Here is a 20,270-nt window from a genome sequence, read left to right as displayed (position 1 = left end):
GTCCCCAAGTGGGTTGGCCTGGCTACCAAGTGGGTGGGCCTATTGCCCTCCCACACCCACCAATGACTTCACCACTGCTCAGTCATGTGAAATCCATAGATTAGGGCCTAATTTATTTCTTTATATCTCCTTATATGAACTTGTCATAATTACAGCCGTGTTGAAGAGACCAAACTGCAGCAGGTGAAATGTAGATACTCATCTTTTTAATATATAAGAGCAAAGTATCCACAGGAAAAAACCAATAAACAAAAACAACTAACAACATGCTACGTACATACCAAAACTAGCAGTGTTAGCACAAGCACCCACAACCCCAAGTGACAAACATACTCCTAATTATATGACTCCCAATCAGGAACAACGATAACCAGCTGTCCCTGATCGGGAGCCACACAGACCCACATAGAAATACAACACCCAGAACACACATACACAGACATACTCTGCCACGTCCTGACCAAAACTACACAACAACACCCTCTGCTGGTCAGGACGTGACAGAACTGTAACTCAGTAAAATATTTGAAGTTGTTGCATGTTGCGTTTATATTTTTGTTCAGTATACAGTTGAAGTTGGAAGTGTACATACACTTAGGTTGGAGTCATTAAAACTCGTTTTTAAACCACTCCACAAATTTCTTGTTAACAAACTATAGTTTTGTCAAGTCGGTTAGGACATTTACTGTGTGCATGACACAAGTAATATTTCCAACAACTGTTTACAGACAGATTATTTCACTTATAATCGACTGTATCACAATTCCAGTGGGTCAGAAGTTTACATACACTAAGTTGACTGTGCTTTTAAACAGCTTGGAAAATTTCCGAAAATGATGTCATGGCTTTAGAAGCTTCTGATAGGCTAATTGACATCATTTGAGTCAATTTGAGGTGTACCTGTGGATGTATTTCAAGGCCTACCTTCAAACTCAGTGCCTCTTTGCTTGACATCATGGGAAAATCAAAAGAAATCAGCCAAGACCTCAGAAGAAAATTGTAGACCTCCACAAGTCTAGTTCATCCATGGGAGAAATTTCAAAACGGCTGAAGGTAGCATGTTCATCTGCACAAACAATAGTACGCAAGTATAAACACCATGGGACCACGCAGCCGTCATACTGCTCAGGAAGGAGACTCGTTCTGTCTCCTAGAGATGAACATACTTTGGTGCGAAATGTGCAAATCAATCCCAAATCAAATCAAATGTATTTGTCACATACACATGGTTAGCAGGTGTTAATGCAAGTGTAGCGAAATGCCTGTGCTTCTAGTTCCGACCATGCAGTAATATCTAACAAGTAATATAACCTAACAGTTCACAACAACTACTTTATACACACAAGTGTAAAGGAATGAATACGAATATGTACATAAAAATATATAAATGAGTGATGGCCAAACGGCATAGGCAAAATGCAGTAGATGGTATAGGGTACAGTATATACATATGACATGAGTATTGTAGGGTATGAAAACATACAAAGTGGTATTGTTTAAAGTGGCTATTGATACATTACATCAAGATGGCAAGATGCAGTAGATGGTATAGAGTACAGTACATACATATGAGATGAGTAATGTGGGGTAGGAAAACATTATATAAAGTGGAATTGTTTAAAGTGGCTAGTGACACATTTAATTACATCAAGATGGCAAGATGCAGTAGATGGTATTAGCGTACAGTATGTACATATGAGATGAGTAATGTAGGGTAATAAAGTGGCTAGTGATAAATTGATTACATCAATTTTTCCATTATTTAAGTGGCTGGAGTTGAGTCAGTATGTTGGTAGCAGCCACTCAATGTTAGTGATGGCTGTTTAACAGTCTGATGGCCTTGAGATAGAAGCTGTTTTTCAGTCTCTCAGTCCCTGCTTTGATGCACCTGTACTGACCTTGCCTTCTGGATGATAGCGGGGTGAACAGGCAGTGGCTCGGGTGGTTGTTGTCCATGATGATATTTTTGGCCTTCCTGTGACATCGGGTGGTGTAGGTGTGCAGACCTCACTACCCTCTGGAGAACCTTCCGGTTATGGGCGGAGCAGCTGCCGTACCAGGCGGTGATACAGCCCGACAGGATGCTCTCGATTGTGCATCTGTAAAAGTTAGTGAGTGTTTTTGGTGACAAGCCGAATTTCTTCAGCCTCCTGAGGTTGAAGAGGCGCTGCTGCGCCTTCTTCACCACGCTGTCTGTGTGGGTGGACCATTTCAGTTTGTCCGTGATGTGTACGCCGAGGAACTTAAAACTCTCCACCCTCTCCACTACTGCTCCCTCTGCTGTTTCCTGAAGTCCACGATCATCTCCTTTGTTTTGTTGACATTGAGTGTGAGGTTATTTTTCTGACACCACACTCCGAGGGCCCTCATCTCCTCCCTGTAGGCTGTCTTGTCGTTGTTGGTAATCAAGCCTACCACTGTGGTGTCGTCTGATTGCGTTGGAGGCGTGCATGGCCACGCAGTCGTGGGTGAACATGGAGTACAGGAGAGGGCTGAGAACGCACCCTTGTGGGGACCCAGTGTTGAGGATCAGCGGGGTGGAGATGTTGTTACCTACCTTCACCACCAGGGGGCGGCCCGTCAGGAAGTCCAGGACCCAGTTGCACAGGGCGGGGTCGAGACCCATGGTGTTAAATGCTGAGCTGTAATCGATGAACAGCATTCTTACATAGGTATTCCTCTTATCCAGATGGGTTAGGGCAGTGTGCAGTGTGATGGCGATTGCGTCGTCTGTGGACCTATTGGGTCGGTAAGCAAATTGGAGTGGGTCTAGGGTGTCAGGTAGGCTGGAGGTGATATGGTCCTTGACTAGTCTCTCAAAGCACTTCATGATTCCAGAACAACAGCAAAGGACCTTGTGAAGATGCTGGAGGAAACAGGTACAAAAGTATCTATATCCACAGTAAAACGAGTCCTATATCGACATAACCTGAAAGGCCGCTCAGCAAGGAAGAAGCCACTGCTCCAAAACCGGCATAAAAAAGCCAGACTACGGTTTTCAACTGCACATGGGGACAAAGATTGTACTTTTTGGAGAAATGTCCTCTGGTCTGATGAAACAAAAATAGAACTGTTTGGCCATAATGGCCATCGTTATGTTTGGAGGAAAAAGTGGGAGGCTTGCAAGCCGAAGAACACCATCCCAACCGTGAAGCACGGGAGCGGCGTCATCATGTTGTCGGGGTGCTTTGCTGCAGGAGGGACTGGTGCACTTCACAAAATAGATGGCATCATGCGGGAGAAAAGTTATGTGGATATATTGATGCAACATCTCAAGACATCAGTCAGGAAGTTAAAGCTTGGTCGCAAATGGATCTTCCAAATGGACAATGACCCCAAGCATACTTCCAAAGTTGTGGCAAAATGGCTTAAGAACAAAAAGTCAAGGTATTGGAGTGGCCATCACAAAACCCTGATCTCAATCTTATAGAAAATTTGTGGGCAGAACTGAAAAAGTGTGTGCAAGCAAGGAGGCCTACAAACCTGACTCAGTTACACCAGCTCTGTCAGGAGGAATGGGCCAAAATTCACCCAACTTATTGTGGGAAGCTTGTGGAAGGCTACCTGAAATGTTTGACCCAAGTTAAACAATTTAAAGGCAATGCTACCAAATACTAATTGACTGTATGTCAACCTCTGACCCATTGGGAATGTGATGAAAGAAATATAAGCTGAAATAAATAATTCTCTCTACTATTATTCTGACATTTCACATTCTTAAAATAAAGTGGTGATCCTAACTGACCTAAGATAGGGAATTGTTACTGTGATTAAATGTCAGGAATTGTGAAAAACTGAGTTTAAATGTATTTGGCTATGGTGTATGTAAACTTCCAACTTCAACTGTATATAATTATACCGTAAGTACTGTTGTATTCTATAATAAACTGTAGTCTTTTTTCATGTTGGGGCCTCCCCCTCCTATTTTCCCTCTACTTCCTCCATGCTCTGTCACCACCAACACACACACACACACACACACACAGTCTGACACACTGACACACACACACACACTCTCTCTCTTTCTCCATAGCCAGTGACAGATTGTCCCAGTGGGAGACAGGGAGGATGAGCACTATCCCACAAGCTGTTGCCTTGGAACAGAGAGAGGGAGAGAGGGATGGATTGATGGAGAAAAAAGAGTCAGGGAGTTAAAGAAAAAAGGCATTATGAGGGTGGGATAAGGATGACAGTCCTTTTGGAATGCCAGTATGCAGGATTACACAAGGATTATTTAACTGTGCGTGCATGTGTGTGGCTATGTGTGTGGAATCTCTGGATCCGTCATATCATGACAAATTAACATGTTTCCAGCACTATGTCTTGGTATTCCACATGTCCCCTCTTGCTGTTCATTTCCCATGCATGATATTTCCCCTCACTCCCTCTATTCCATATTTCTCCCCTCCTTCCATCTCTTTTTCTTCTTACTTTCTCTTAATCTCTCCCTCTCCTCCCACTCTTTTTCTTCTCTCACTCTCTCCATCTATCCACTCTCTCTCTCTCTCTCTCTCTCTCTCTCTCTCTCTCTCTCTCTCTCTCTTTCACTGGATTGAAATTAAATATTCATTGGTAGCCAGTGAGTGACTGAACCCCCAGCGCAACCCACAGTGACTGCCATCAAAGAGCTCTACCCTCATCTCTCTGCTGGCCCAGCCATCACTTCACCCACCATCTGTAACATGAAACACTCTCCCTCTCTCTCCTGTCTCTCTTCCTCAACTGTATAAGTAAGTCTGCCTAGTCTCTGAGGTACAACACATTAGTAGATCAGGTCAATGTTGTTCTTGTACCATGCCTTCCTTTTTAGTCCAAATCTACACCTTACAGATTCATCTTCTGGTTGGTTTGAAGTAACAGACTCTCCAATTATGGTGAGAATTCTGGATCGTTTCCAAGCAACCTACATTAAGCTTTAACCGCTCTGAGGGAAACAGGACGGGCTTTGAAGCTTTGATCTGTGTGTCTGTCTTTCTCTGTGTGTGCGTGTGTGTGCGTGTGTGTGTGTGTGTGTGTGTGTCTGAGTGCGTGCATGTGTATGAGCACATGTGTTTGCATGCGTGTCAGAGAGAGAAAGAGATCGAGAGACACTGAGAGAATACAACAACGTTATTTTAATGTATCATCATTATAAGTGCATTTTACAAGTACACATACACCAATAAATAAACAATAAAGCAACACATTTACACTGGCTCTTTTTGTTTCAACACTTTCTGTACAAAATGCCTCAGGTTAAAAATGATCTATGAACATCTATAGGGAACAGTCTATAAGTACCATGATATGCATTATTCATGTCATTTCTCTCATAGCTATGGTGTTTCACTAACAACGACTTTGTACAGCATGCTAGGGAATAAACTGGCCCCACCAGGAAGTAATCAGGGACAGAGGGAAGGAATTAAAGGGATAGAGGTAGATAAAGAATGCATTTATCAGCAGGTAAGAGAGCTGGAGGGAGGGTAAAAGGAAAAGGGGGAGCGTGGGAATTGAGGAGAGATGGATGAAGCTGAGAGGAGAGGAGAGAAGGAGTACAAATATTTGACCTGGTCTGTGCTCATGGGTGCTTTGTAAAGTCAGAAGAGACCTACTGCTACACTATGTGCGCGTGTCTGTGTCTGGAAGGAGGGCCCTGGTGGTCAAAAGTAGTGCACTATATAGGGAATAGGGTGCCACTTGGCATGCAAGCTCAGTAGACGGAGGGCTGGGGGCTGTAGACTAATGAGGCTGAAAATAGAGAATGAGAGCCAGTCAATAGAGAATGAGAGCCAGTGGGTGATGACCCGTCATAGTGTGTGTGTGTGTGTGTGTGTGTGTGTGTGTGTGTGTGTGTGTGTGTGTGTGTGTGTGTGTGTGTGTGTGTGTGTGTGTGTGTGTGTGTGTGTGTGTGTGTGTGTGTGTGTGTGTGTGTGTGTGTGCGAGCGTGTGTCATGTGTAATAAATCATCTACAATTCAATCCAATTACACATTAAAATATGTATTTCTATTGCAAGTATCTGGTGTTCTAAAAAAACAAATCCCCAAAAAAGGGGTAAAGTGTATGAATGTTCCTTCCTCACTGTAACATCCATCCAGGGCACTCTAACCTGGCTCCTCACTGTATCATCCATCCAGGCCACTCTAACCTGGCTTCTCCCTGCAGTCTGTCAGGGAGAGAAAGGGAAAAAATGGAAAATATACTACAAATGTCATTTTGAGGAGCCAGAGAGAGAGGAAGAGAGAGTCTTACAACTTCTTGGCACATTGTGAAAAAACAAAGTTAGTTATGCATTAGCCAGCCTGCTGCTGCTTCATACTGTGAATGTTGGAGCGGTGGACCTTGAATAATACATTGATTATCTTTAGCGGTGCTTTGATGGAGAGAAGAGATTATTAGAGGTGTTTCTGGAGCACTGGGAATACTGTGGCTGGATAGCTGTCTGGCGCCAGGTCGCTGTCTGTCTTTCTCTTTCTGAGGCACCAAGAATACTGTCTGGCTGTATCTGTCTGGTGGCTGGCTGCATACTTGTCTGTCTCTTTCTTTTCTTTTTTTTAACCCCTTTTTTCTCCCCAATTTCATGGTATCCAATTGGTAGTAGTTACAGTCTTGTCTCATCGCTGCAACTCCTGCACGGTCTCGGGAGAGGCGAAGGTCGAAAGCCACGCATTCTCCAAAACACAACCCAACCTGCTTCTTGACACAACGCACATCCAACCCAGAAGCCAGCCGCACCAATGTGTCAGAGGAAACACCATACACCTGGTCAGCGTGCACTGTTCCCGGCCTGCCACAGGAGTCGCTAGTGCGTGATGAGACAAGGATATCCCTGCCGGCCAAACCCTCCCTAACCCGGACGACGCTGCGCGTCACCCCATGGACCTCCCGGTCACAGCCGGCTGCAACAGAGCCTGGGCTCGAACCCAGAATCTCTGGTGGCACAGCTAGTACTGCGATGCAGTGCCTTAGACTACTGCGCCACCCGGGAGGCCTTGTCTGTCTCTTTCTGAAGCACCAGGAATACTGGCTGGCTGGCTGGCCTGATAGCTGGCTGGCTGGCTGTCTTTTCTGTCTGTCTGTCCACCTGCTTGCCAGGCTATGTCTCTGTTATATTTCCCCTTGTTTCCTTTATGCCTGTTAATCTGTCATGACTCTTGACTCAACAACTGCCTTCTTCAGAGTTTTTAATATTATAAAGCACATTATATTTGGAGGTAATGCGAATTGAAGTTTTCACTCTCTCTCAGCATGGAGAGGCAGGGCGTGGGACGTATCTCTAATTCCGTCTGTCTGGTATTGGCATGTCTGTCCCTGGCTCTCCACCTCGTCCTGGCCCTCTTCTGTCTCTCCGTCCTCCAAACATCCTGTGTTACCCCTTCCTTCTCCTCCTGTTCCACCTCCTCTTCTTTCTCTTTTCCTGGAACTAGTCCCCTTGGACAACAGGGGAGATCTCACTCCTTTTCCTCACAAAGCAGCCCACACAAATTACCAACAAGTCTCATGAATGGAGACTTTACGAAAAATGGCCGCCCACATAGACCACAAGGCGGAGGCCTCATTCAACATGGTCAAGGAGAAGGAGAAGGACAAAAATCTGATTGGAACCAAAATGGCCATCAAAGTGAGCCAACAGGTCCACAGTCGCCCCAAGCTCGAGGCCCTCTTCAGCCACCCGTTGTACAACCTGCCACACCCACATCTGCTGGAAGATGATTGGCTGCTGAAATTGAAGTCAAAGAATAAGGGGGAGGACAGTGAGGAGGAAGATGAGGAGGAGGACAGTGACAAAAGTAGTGAAGATAGTGAGTGGTAAGTGAGAGAAAGAGGAGTGGAAGACCACTGATAACAACAAAGTACATAATTCTGTCATGACATATTACTTTTTTCATACATTTGTGATACTCATTGCTTAATTGGCTAGTTTTCCCATCCATCTTCCCCTGCTCTTTCCTGATAGGCAGAGTGACAGCGAGGAGGATGGCTATGACTGAGCTAATTGGACATGAAGTGCGGAGACCCAACCCGCCTGGCTGAGGTACCACCTTGGGATCTCTCGCTGGGAGCTGTATGACAGGAATGACCCTAGTGTTGCCGAGGTGACTCAGATGGCCACAGATGGCCACACAACACATCCTCAGCGCAGGTGAAAGGGTTGAGCAGGGGTGTGAACATATAGCTAAGATTAGGATTAAGACTAAGGTTAGGGTTGAGCCAGGGTGTGGACATGGTGAAGCGAAGGTTAGGGTTCGGGTTATGGCTAGGGTTAATGTTGAGCTGGGGTGTGGACTGGAAGCTAGGGTTAGGGCTGTGCTGGTTGAGACTAGCGTTAGCGCATTGACTGGAAGTCCATGGGTATCTGCTAGGATACTAGCGGGCTAGTTAGTATTAGCTCATAAAATTACCTCTAACTTCGTTCATTTGGACACAGAGACTTAAAAATGGTTCCCAGGAGTTCACCTGACTCTGGGAAAGTACATCAAGGGCCTCATTACCAAAATCCTGAAGTATTCCTTTAATTTATACTGCTTTTTTGAGTAAACTAAGTCACGAATATTGTAATTCAAACACGACTGTCTGCAGTACAGTAGCCTGTGGCACCACTGTAGCTTGTTTTTAAACAAACTACTGTAGCAATTCCAAGTCAGTTGGGTTAAATTAATGAGCCTTAAAATGGTGGTGGTACACTTTTGTCTTTTAACCCCAAGGGGAAGCCCTAAATCCACAAACAAGATGACTGTGTTACTAAGCAGAGTTGAGATCAACTCTGTATCAATCAACATGAACTGGACATGAAGTAACCTACACTGAACAAAAATATAAACGCAACATGCAACAATTTCAAATATTTTACTGAGTTACAGTTCATATAAGGAAATCAGTCCCTTTAAATAAATTCATTTGGCCCTAATCTATGGATTTCACATGACTGGGAGTACAGATATGCATCTGTTAAAAAAAGGTAGGGGCTTGGATCAGAAAACCAGTCAGTATCTGGTATGACCACCCTTTGCCTCATGCAGCACAACACATCTCCTTTGGATAGAGTTAATCAGTATGTTGATTGTGGCTTGTGGAATGTTGTCCCGCTCCTCTTCAATGGCTGTGCAAAGTTGCTGGATATTGGCGGGAACTGGAATACGCTGTCGTACATGTCGATCCAAAGCATCCCAAACATGCTCAATGGTGAGAATGCAGGCCATGGAAGAACTGTGACATTTTCATCTTTCAGGAATTGTGTACAGATCCTTCCGACATGGGGCTGTGCATTATCATGCTGAAACATGAGGTGATGGTGGCCGATGAATGGCACGACAATGGGCCTCAGGATCTCGTCACGGTATATCTGTGCATTCGAATTGCCATCAATAAAAATGCAATTGTTTTTGTTGTCCATAGCTTATGCCTGCCGATACCATAACCCCACCACCACCATAGGGCACTCTGTTCACCACGTTGACATCAGCAAACTGCTCACCCACACAATGCCATACATCTGCCCGGTACAGTTGAAACCGGGATTAATCTGTGAAGAGTACACTTGTCCAGCGTGCCAGTGGTCATTGAAGGTAAGCATTTGTCCAATTAAGTTGGTTACGACGCCGAACTGCAGTCAGGTCAAGACCCTGGTGAGGACAACAAGCACGCAGATGAGACAGTTTCTGACAATTTGTGCAGAAATTATTCAGTTGTGCGAACCCACAGTTTCATCAGCTGTCCGGGTGGCTGGTCCCAGACGATCCCGCAGGTGAAGAAGCCGGATGTGGAGGTCCTGGGCTGGTGTGGTTACACATGGTCTGCGGTTGTGAGGCCAGTTGGACGTACTGCCAAATTCTCTAAAATGACGTTGGAGTTGGCTTATGGTACATTTACATTTAAGTCATTTAGCAGACGCACTTATCCAGAGCGACTTACAAATTGGTAGAGAAATGAACATTACATTCTCTGGTAACAGCTCTGTTGGGCATTCCTGCAGTCAGCATGCCAATTGCACGCTCCCTCAAAGTTTGAGACATCTGTGGTATTATGTTGTGTGACAAAACTGCACATTTTAGAATGGCCTTATATTGTCCCCAGCACAAGGTGCAGCTGTATAATGATCATGCTGTTTAATCAGCTTCTTGATATGCCACACCTTTTAGATGGATGGATTATCTTGGAAAATTTGAAATGCTCACTAACAGGGATGTAAACAAATTTGTGCATAACATTTGAGATAAATAAGCTTTTTTGTGTATGTAACATTTCTGGGATCTTTTATTTCAGCTCATGAAACATGGGACTAACACTTTACATGTTGCATTTATATTTTTGTTCAATGTACAATGCCGTTCCTGAATTATACAGACCACTAGCCATAACCCTAACCATAGCTTCATGTCCACACCCCGGCTCAACCCTAAGCCTAGACATAACACCAATTCTAAACCTAGCTTCGTGTCCACGGGCCCATTCAACCCTAACACTAGTTAGCATTGGCTCGCGAAACTACCTCTAACTTCCTTCAGGAGTGCTAACTTCCACGAGGAGCACTAGCGAGATGTCACACACACACACACACACACACACACACACACACACACACACACACACACACACACACACACACACACACACACACACACACACACACACACACACAAGATACACAAAAGAGTTGGCATTACAGTGAATGAAGAGATTACCCAGGGAGGCTGTAAAACATTTTCTGATGGACCTCAAATTCTGTCTGTTATGAGAATGTTCAGAAGGCTTAGTTGGGATCCATTTGTTTATCTTTCACATGTAAACAGGGAAGTAGCATGCACTCTAAAAAATGCTAGGTTGTTTGGTTGAACTAAGTGCTGTGTTGCAGGTGTTGGGTCACTTAGTCGGGTTGTTTTCTTTAAAAACTGCTGGGTTATTGATGCTGAGTTATCGAGATATGACTCAGTAGGTGAGCTCAGAAGACAAGTGGCGTGGCTTAGCAGGGGCGTGGCTGTCAGATACATTTACTGTTACAGGTGGCCAAAAATAATTGTCTGAAACCCACGTCTCTAGTAGGCCACACCTCCTGAAAATAACCTATGGAGCTGCTATGTCATTCCAACTAATGGTAAAAAAAAAACAATTGATGGTAAAATAAACCCATGGTTGTATAATCCATATTCACACAACCCAACCCAATTGGGTCAAAATAACCCAGCGTGTGTTCTGTCCAATATTTACCCAGTGCTGGTTTACCAAATAACCCAAATTGGGTTGTTTTTAACCCAGCATTTTTTTGGTGTGCCAGGCCACTGTGTACGGGTTTGAGTGTGGGGGGAAGGGGGAGCGGGAGTGTGTGTGTGTGTGTGTGTGTGTGTGTGTGTGTGTGTGTGTGTGTGTGTGTGTGTGTGTGTGTGTGTGTGTGTGTGTGTGTGTGTGTGTGTGTGTGTGTGTGTGTGTGTGTGTGTGTGTGTGTGTGTGTGTGTGTGTGAGTATAATAATTAAACACACAATCTGAAGAAACAAACAAAAGCCAAAACCAATTCTTAAACACTAACCATTCAACCATAGACTGTTAGGATAAAATCTAAAACCACTGAAAAAGATTCTAAGTCTTAAACTTTAAAATACACAAAGTGATTATACCAAACCAGAACACCAGCCAATGAATGAGGGAAGAAACAATCTAGTAGAAACTTGAAAGCCAGATAATCGAACGTCATAAATAAATCTCCAGCTCCTCTGATCTTTTGTTCTGAGGTCAGTCAGTATAATCCTGCACTGATCATAAAAAAATCCCACTCACACACCCACGCATATACACACACAAGAACATATGCTCACACACAAACACACGCATACACACACACACACACACACACACACACACACACACACACACACACACACACACACACACACACACATACACTTTGAATACTGTATGGAGATTGTGTTGAGCATAAAAGTTTACGCAATAATCAGCTTGTGTGTGGGCTGGCCCATAGACACGTTTCATATACTCCTTCTCATCTTCCACTTCTTCTTACTCCTCCTCCTATCTAAAGTCCCCTAGATTCTAGAATCACCACCACTGATACCAGACAGTTTTTGATGTTCAGCCACATTCTGTACTTTACATAATGATGACACCCTGTGGATAACTGGGGTAACTGCATTTATTTAAAATCCAATGGAAATACGACATTACCAAAATAACACCATCAGTGCAGTCAATGACAAGTCATTATGGTGTATTTTCCTTTGAACGTTGTGGAGACCCTGTGACTTTCCTGTGTTTTAATATATGTGTTATGTCTGTGTGTTCTGAGGGTCTGCATGCTGGTGTGTGATTATTATGGTGATGTTGGTACGATGTCTGTTATGTGTGTTTCAGTGCAGAGTGGGGGCACCCAGCTCAAGCTGATCATGTCATTCCCCACCTACAGACAGGCCATGAGGTGAAAATCCACAATGCGATATGATATATGATACAATATATGAGATGTATTTATTTGACCTTTATTTGACCAGGTTAGTCTCATTGAGATTAAAAATGTATTTTGCAAAGAGAGACCTGACCGAAAAATCCGCACACAAAGTTTCAACATTAACAACTTAAAACACAAAGCACTACAGTTTAAAAACATCAGTTATCACATTTAACAGGCACATTGGTTTTAGGAGTATTTTAACTATCTCCCTAAATCATTTTCCACCATAGTTTTTACCCTAGCTTTAAAATCACTTAAGGAGACGAGCTCCTGTAGTTTCAAGTCGTTTTGTAGCTCATTCCAAGTAGAGGGGGCAGAGTCCTGGACTGCTTTTATACCTGCTGTAGCTCTCCACAGGCAATGGGCACCATCAAGGAGATACTGTCCTGTGAGCATAGGTGATAATTGTCATTAATCTGTTGGACAATTTAGGTACACAGGTAAAATGGGAGCTGTCTTAGCATGGCCTTGTAAAAAAAAACTTAGCAATGACTTAGTCTCTGAAGAGCTAAGGATGGTGCAGTCCGTGCAGCTCCGTTGGTAGACGATGGCGCTTGCATCGCCAGGGTTGTGGATTCAATTCCCACGGCAGACTAGTATGAAAATGTATGCACTCACTACTTACTGTAAGTCACTCTGGACAAGAGTGCCTGAGAAATGACAAAAAAGTTCAACATTTCAGGGATGAGTGAGGGATTTGAAGTTTGTAACAAACCTCAGCAGTGTCCAGCATACGCAATGACGCCACAGGGGCAAACATGTAGAAGGTATCACCATAGTCAATCACAGGCAAGAACGTGGCGGAAACAAGTCTCTTTCTCGCTTCAAAACATGACTTATTTTGAAAATAAAACCCCAACTTGAGCTTTTTCACAAGACCCTCTATGTGGGGTTTAAGTGTGAGACACTCATCTAACAAGAAACAAGTACTTGTAAGTTGATACCTTTTCTATTTGCTTGTGCCTGCATAGTGACTATACATGGAAGAGTCTAACAGGCTATGCATGGTCAATCCGACATCTGCAGTGACCATGCAGCATTTACTGCGATACGGCCTCTGCAGAAGTAAAGGCATTTATACTTCTTGCGTTTCGTTTTTGCTGATGTCAAGGCAGTTGTTAAGGAAGTGAGTTTTCGTTTATACTGGACCTCCCACCCCCACCTACCATCAACCAATCGTGTTAATGCGGAGCTGTATGTAGCCCTCCGCATTGTTACAAAATGTGGGCAGCACATGGAGATGCAGTACGGAGCTCAATTTGGCCTCTGCATGTCTCTGGAGGCTCCGCAATTGCATCATGCCCTCCATACGGTGCCTCCAACTACATTTTGGATCAAGCATAAATTGGATTTAAGAGTTTCATCTTAGATTTCATGAAAACCATCAACTTTGTCTTATCAGCATTTAAGGGCGACCTGGACAATAGTAAAGGCACATTGCAGTTCATAAAATAACAATATGATATAGAATACAATATGATATACAATACGATATACTATGGTATGATATGATTTTCAATTCGATATGATACTATACAACAACTTATTGTCAGTCACAGTAATCTTATTTTGGAGGGGGGGAAAAAATCACATTGTCCTGTGTGTGTTCTATGCAGGCAGGAGGGAGATGCAGAGACAGACTTCAACCTGTTCTACTTCTCTGACTTTGAGAGACACAACACAGAGATTACTGTAATGAACACGATGGGAGACAGAGAGCTGGTTTCAAGAGCAGGGCACAGCAGGTGTTTATTGTAAAGGACCACAGGAGGAGGCAGGTAGCTGGGTCCAGGGGCAGGCAGAAGGTCATACACAGGGGGTCCAAAAGGGCAACAGTACAGGCAGGGAAAAGGCTAGTAACGTCATCCGGGAGATCAGGCAATAGGTCGATAACAGGAAATCCGATGAGCTAAAGTACAGGCAGGGGATAGGCAAAAGGCGTCGTTAGTGAGGCAGTCAAAAACTATCATACACGGGAGGATTCAATGACGGGAAACCCAGCGCTTCGAATAGAAGTGTGTCACAAAACAAACAATACCTCACAATGATGGGGTGCAAAGAACTGAACTAAATAGTGTGTGATAATGACATACAGGTGTGTGAACAGGTGATATGGATTCAGGTGATTGGGATCTGGAGAGTGAGCTGCGTTCAGGGGATCTATGTGTTTGAGAGTGTGAGTTGGAAGCAGACGTTACAATGGCTGCCTTCCAGCTAGACAGGTGAAAACAATAAAATATGGACCTCCCATCTGAGATGAATCCGTGTGTCAAAAGAAAGAGAAGGAAATAACTATTAAAGCGTTACCACTGATTTCTCTCTTTCTTTCTTTACTCTCTCTGTGTGTGTGTGTGTGTGTGTGTGTGTGTGTGTGTGTGTGTGTGTGTGTGTGTGTGTGCGTGCGTGCGTGCGTGCGTGCGTGCGTGTGTGTGTGTGTCTTCTCTCAGGGTGCTGGGTTTCTGTCGAATCCCTCCAGTGGTAGGTAGACTCATCAACGTAACCATAGAGATCAGAGATATCACCACAAACCACAAACTCTCCAGAACCTTCTTCACCTCTCCTGGTGTGTGGCGGTTGGTCCAATCAGCTTTCATAATTAAATCTAACTCTCCCTGGTGTGTCCAATCAGCACAGATAGCAACCAAATGTCCCTCCTTATTATGCTTGTGTGTGTATAGCTGCATGCACTATGTGCTAGTCCAATGTTTTCCAAATGGTTGGTTGGGTTGCACTGGTGGGCTACAGTTTACTTTCCGTTCTGGGTTTATGACCGGTCACAAAAAAAAGCTCCAAATGCTTTTAGATGGGTTACGACCCCAAATATTTGGCAACAACTGTCAACTGTAGGCCTACTACTTGCATTTTGTCAGTTTACTGTACTATTCACCCAACCCCTTGTCTCTCTCCTTCGCTCCTGGAGATCCCCTTGGAGACGCTCCTACAGCCGCACCAAACTGGCATAGTGGGTAGTGGGTAACGAAATGGGCCCCTCGCCTCTCTAACTATGGGAGGGTGGTGTGAAGAAACCATGTGAAGTACACTGCTCAAAAAAATAAAGGGAACACTTAAACAACACATCCTAGATCTGAATGAAAGAAATAATCTTATTAAATACTTTTTTCTTTACATAGTTGAATGTGCTGACAACAAAATCACACAAAAATAATCCATGGAAATCCAATTTATCAACCCATGGAGGTCTGGATTTGGAGTCACACTCAAAATTAAAGTGGAAAACCACACTACAGGCTGATCCAACTTTGATGTAATGTCCTTAAAACAAGTCAAAATGAGGCTCAGTAGTGTGTGTGGCCCTCCACGTGCCTGTATGACCTCCCTACAACGCCTGGGCATGCTCCTGATGAGGTGGCGGATGGTCTCCTGAGGGATCTCCTTCCAGACCTGGACTAAAGCATCTGCCAACTCCTGGACAGTCTGTGGTGCAACGTGGCGACGGTGGATGGAGCGAGACATGATGTCCCAGATGTGCTCAATTGGATTCAGGTCTGGGGAATGGGCGGGCCAGTCCATAGCATCAATGCCTTCCTCTTGCAGGAACTGCTGACACACTCCAGCCACATGAGGTCTAGCATTGTCTTGCATTAGGAGGAACCCAGGGCCAACCGCACCAGCATATGGTCTCACAAGGGGTCTGGGGATCTCATCTCGGTACCTAATGGCAGTCAGGCTACCTCTGGTGAGCACATGGAGGGCTGTGCGGCCCCACCAAAGAAATGCCATCCCACACCATGACTGACCCACCGCCAAACCGGTCATGCTGGAGGATGTTGCAGGCAGCAGAACGTTCTCCACGGCGTCTCCAGACTCTGTCACGTCTGTCACGTGCTCAGTGTGAACCTGCTTTCATCTGTGAAGAGCACAGGGCGCCAGTGGCGAATTTGCCAATCTTGGTGTTCTCTGGCAAATGCCAAACGTCCTGCACGGTGTTGGGCTGTAAGCACAACCCCCACCTGTGGACGTCGGGCCCTCATACCACCCTCATGGAGTCTGTTTCTGACCGTTTGAGCAGACACATGCACATTTGTGGCCTGCTGGAGGTCATTTTGCAGGGCTCTGGCAGTGCTCCTCCTGCTCCTCCTTGCACAAAGGCGGAGGTAACGGTCCTGCTGCTGGGTTGTTGCCCTCCTACGGCCTCCTCCACGTCTCCTGATGTACTGGCCTGCCTCCTGGTAGCGCCTCCATGCTCTGGACACTACGCTGACAGACACAGCAAACCTTCTTGCCACAGCTCGCATTGATGTGCCATCCTGGATGAGCTGCACTACCTGAGCCACTTGTGTGGGTTGTAGACTCCGTCTCATGCTACCACTAGAGTGAAAGCACCGCCAGCATTCAAAAGTGACCAAAACATCAGCCAGGAAGCATAGGAACTGAGAAGTGGTCTGTGGTCTCCACCTGCACAACCACTCCTTTATTGGGGGTGTCTTGCTTATTGCCTATAATTTCCACCTGTTGTCTATTCCATTTGCACAACAGCATGTGGAATTTATTGTCAATCAGTGTTGCTTCCTAAGTGGACAGTTTGATTTCACAGAAGTGTGATTGACTTGGAGTTACATTGTGTTCAAGTGTTCCCTTTATTTTTTTGAGCAGTATATATACCTGTATTAATGGTTATATACTGTACAGTAGATGGCAAACTGATGGGTTTGGAAAGCATTGATAGAATTCAACTAATCAATCCTCAACGCAATGTAATAATGTGTAGTGGTATCATATTGTCCCCCACTGGGAAGAACCCATGCATTTGACTAAATCATTTTCTAACCCAGATTGCTGTGACACAGTGAAACAGACTCCTCCGTACAGTCAAGGCACCAGACTGGTGGATCTAACTGACATGGTCATTCTGGACTTCCTCATGAGTCAGTAAACACACTGAACAACACAGCTTCGACTACTATTACTACTTCAGTAATTCCTGTATTCTTGAATCAGTAACAATTCAACACACTATCTTGATTTTTCTCTTCTTTTTTTGTGAACAATAAAATGTTTTTGTAATTGAATCACTGAAGCAATACACACCATAAGAATGACAAAACATTTCCCCACACAACCATATTAGAAATGTGCCAAGGTTTAAATCCATTGATAATGTGGAACAGATTTTGAATAGACAGAAAGCAATACACTATTATTTTGCTTTAATTCCTACTAAGGTAATATGGACAGACATCACTACGAGACTTTTGAGAAGTTTGGGAATTACACTTTCCTGCTGCACCGAGTCAACGGGAGGACCTTTCATCTATACTTTATAATGTGATACATACTGTATGTCCTGTGGCGATTTTAACATTCAAATATTGGTTGTGCAAACTTAATAACTAAAAAGCTCATATGAATCGAAACCACTACAGACACAAACGTTATAACGTTCGGTTATGATCAGTTTACTTCCCGTAGTCAAATTCAGCATGGGTCTACAATATTGCAACATTATTAAAGTATTGGAACGCAGCTAACATACCATTCTGAAGTGTATCTGACTGCCTTTTACTAAGATGCTCTGTTTACGAATAAAGCAACAACGTTTATAAAGTTACTCCCTCGCTTCATCTATTGCATAGTTACAGTTCCGTGGGTATAACAGTGACATCAAACATTAACAAGCCGCGTCGTATAACTACCTCAGAACAGATGTTAGCTGCTGCTTCCATCCACCACAAACCACTGTTTAATCTTCTTTTCCAGCTTGCTTTATTTTTAACGGGTGGTCTTATTTCAATGTTTATAGTGGCTGATGAGCACCGAGACATTTTATCTCTCCAATTTTCTTCATAGTTTGAAAATGATTTGCTCGGTGATAGTCAACATGATAACTTTTCAGCTGGCTAGAAGATGTAGTAAACAATGAAGTTGACGCACATCAGTCCAATCACTGGAGAAAAGACTTTGACTTATCTGTGGCCAATGACCTTGAGCCTTCTGAGACGGGCACTGCCAATTTAACTCTTTGGCATCACCCAAGGGGCAGAATCTGCCTGGTCGTCAATGAGCTCTCCCAGTAGGTGCTGCGGTGTTGTGAGTGACAGCATCCTGAGCCAATCACGCGCAACCAGAGAAGATCCCTCCGCCACAGAAGGCACGTGAGCGAGGCTGAAACAGCTGCATTCTGGAGCTGCCTTACTCAAAGAAAATGTATCAAAACAATAATATGACAGGGTGGAGTCCAGTATGCTGCTATATTAACTCAAGCAATGATTTTGTTTACGTTGTTTGCTAACTAATATGATATAATATTGTGACACAAATGAATGCCAGAATTACATTCAAAACAGCGCCACCTCCTGGACAATGGTGGAGCTGTGCCTCACTTGCCCTGAATGACGCGTCACCAGTGCATATGTTGAAGTTGTTGTAGTTTATACATACTGATATTACAGTTATGTAATATTGTGGAAACTATGTTCTTTTTAGGTTTGGGCATCATTCTGTGGATGAACCCTCCATATTGATGCCCTTATGACATATAAAGATCTGGACAACTGCAGCAGAAAAAAAGTGCAAGATGAGACTCATCTCTCCCCCTCTCTCCCTTCTCTTTCTCTTTCTCTCGCTCCCTTTCCTCTCACTCTCTCTCTCTCCTTGTCTTCCTTCTCTCTCTCTCTTTCTCTCTTCTCTTTCTTCTTGTCCTCCTTCTCTTCTCTCTCTCAAGATCTGTCGTTCCACTCTTATGTGTCTGCGTCTCCTGTCCATCCCGAGCTTCCGTCTGAGTGATGTCCTGAGGGAGTCTCTGTCCCAGGACCCCCTGGAGAGTGTGGCCCCAGCTGCTCTCTTTACAACACCTCTCCTTGCTGGACCGTCGCCTGAAAACCATCCTGCAGGCTGTACAACCTGTCTGGAGTACCATGATAATTTACAGGGATATGATGTTAACTTATACCACCACTAGACAGTAATAAAGACTGAACATCCATTTGCAAAACCATCACTGCAAGACATCTATCATTGGATTCAGCTGTGGTTGATGATAAGATGATTGTATTTATCAATTCATCAGTTAATTATATGTATACATGGCACAGTTTAACTGCGTGTGTTGCCTTGTGAAATTTAAAAGAGTGTTGTATCATTACAAGGGTGGAGTAGGGTTACTGGAGTTTTCAGACAGTAAGGCCATTTGATCACAACAATGTCAGTACTCAGTAGAAAGAGAATGCAGTATATCAGGAATTTATGGTCAATATTCAAATCATAAGCAATACAAATCAATATAAATACATTTACCCAATAAATTACTGGAAGTTTATATATAGAGCGTTTGACTCTCTTAATTTCTATAGCTTATAGCTTATTCGCCATGAGTCAGCACCTCTAAATAAAATAATTTTCTCTGGGCCAGCTCATGTTTTTTACCCGAATATTAAAATCATAACAACCTCCTCATTGTTTCAACAGTAACAGATTAAACCACTCAAACAGGTTCCTTCCACTCATGTGTTGTGTTTGTGTGTGTACGTGTGTGTGTCTGTGTGCGCTTGTTTTCCTACATTATCTGGACCCCAATGTCCAAACATTTCACCTGAATGTCCTGAAAAGGTAGGAAAACAAAACTTTTTTTGAAAACTCTGGACTTTTTTCAGGTCTGGAATTTGTTCCAATGCTAAGCTTAAGGGTTAGATTTAAAGTTTTGGGTTAAGGTTAATGCTAAAGTTTTGGGGGTTAAGGTTAGGTTAAGGGTCAAGGAAAATAGGATTGTTCATGCTCAAACATTTTTACACTATATATACACATCCTTCCTTCCTTTGTGAAGATTTCTAACTCTGTAACAATCACCACTAACGGGGTCATCCCCCATGTACAC

General features: G+C 43.9%; 1 pseudogene; it reads left to right on the top strand.

The window, feature by feature from the left end:
• Positions 1-7,503: 7,503 nt before the first annotated feature.
• Positions 7,504-19,365, top strand: LOC123741839 (extracellular serine/threonine protein kinase FAM20C-like; annotated as a pseudogene).
• Positions 19,366-20,270: the final 905 nt, after the last annotated feature.

Source organism: Salmo salar, chromosome ssa03 (genome assembly GCF_905237065.1).
Source record: "Salmo salar chromosome ssa03, Ssal_v3.1, whole genome shotgun sequence".
NCBI classification, from domain to species: domain Eukaryota; kingdom Metazoa; phylum Chordata; class Actinopteri; order Salmoniformes; family Salmonidae; genus Salmo; species Salmo salar.
Note: the sequence above shows the minus strand (reverse complement) of the source record. Positions and strands in the feature narration are given on the sequence as shown.